The following is a 1,038-nucleotide window of genomic DNA, read 5'->3' as shown; positions in this document are numbered from 1 at the left end:
CGCTTGCAGTTGTTTGATTTTTTTTCCTTGTTTTATCAAGATTATCATGATTGTAATAGAGTGATACACATACGTACACGTACACGTACGCTTGCAGTTGTTTGATGTTCTTTTTATTTTCTTTGTTTTATCAAAATTATCATAAATCAAATACAATTGCCTATCTAATTGCTGCGAAAAATTTTTTCAAATTTCGAAATCTATTTTTCCTTAATACAAGAAAAGAATGAATCTAAAGCATCAAAAATCACTTTTTTCTCTATACACTTCTTTTCTCTTACCCTTTCTCTCTTATTCCCTCTCTCTCTCTCTCCTCTCTTCCTCTTCATCACATATTTATTTCAATAGGCTTTTTTGCCCCCATCATTTAAAGAGGTAGGAGATGAGGCGGGGGGTTTTTTTTTCTTTTTTTTGCTTATTGTTACAGGAATAGATGATTAGAGAGAGAAAATCCATCATATTGGGGGGGAATAATTAGACAAGATAGGTGGAGAGGAATGAGAGGCGGGGAAGAGCGGGGGAGACGGGTGATGGGTAGTGATGATGATGATGATGATGATGATGGTGATAGGAGTAGTAGAATGTATAGTTTGTGGTGCGGAAGCGTCATGTGCTTTTGTCCAAATGATTGGCCGAGTTCAAAATGTTTGTTATAGCTCGATTTCTTATTTTATTTTATCAAAATATCTCTTATCATTAAAATGATATTTTATATTTTATCAATTCTTATCAATTTATATGATAAGCAAAACTAATTGTCGTCTAATTCATAAGGATAAAATTATTTAATGAATTAGATTATCTTTTTTTTTTTTTCAAATCTCATTTATTTATTTGCATATCATTTGTTTTTTTCTTTTTTTTTTTGCAATGTAAAAATTCATTTATTTATTATTCAATGCATTCTTATCATTTCTTTATCACAATTTTTAGTTTTTAATTAATATTTTGTAATTGCAAATTTTCATTGAATACATTTTTTTTTTTTACATAAATTAAAAAAGATTTTTATAATTTTCTCTTCCAAAAAAAAAANAA

This window comes from Loa loa, assembly GCF_000183805.2.
Source record: "Loa loa unplaced genomic scaffold supercont3.139, whole genome shotgun sequence".
NCBI lineage: Eukaryota > Metazoa > Nematoda > Chromadorea > Rhabditida > Onchocercidae > Loa > Loa loa.
Note: the sequence above shows the minus strand (reverse complement) of the source record.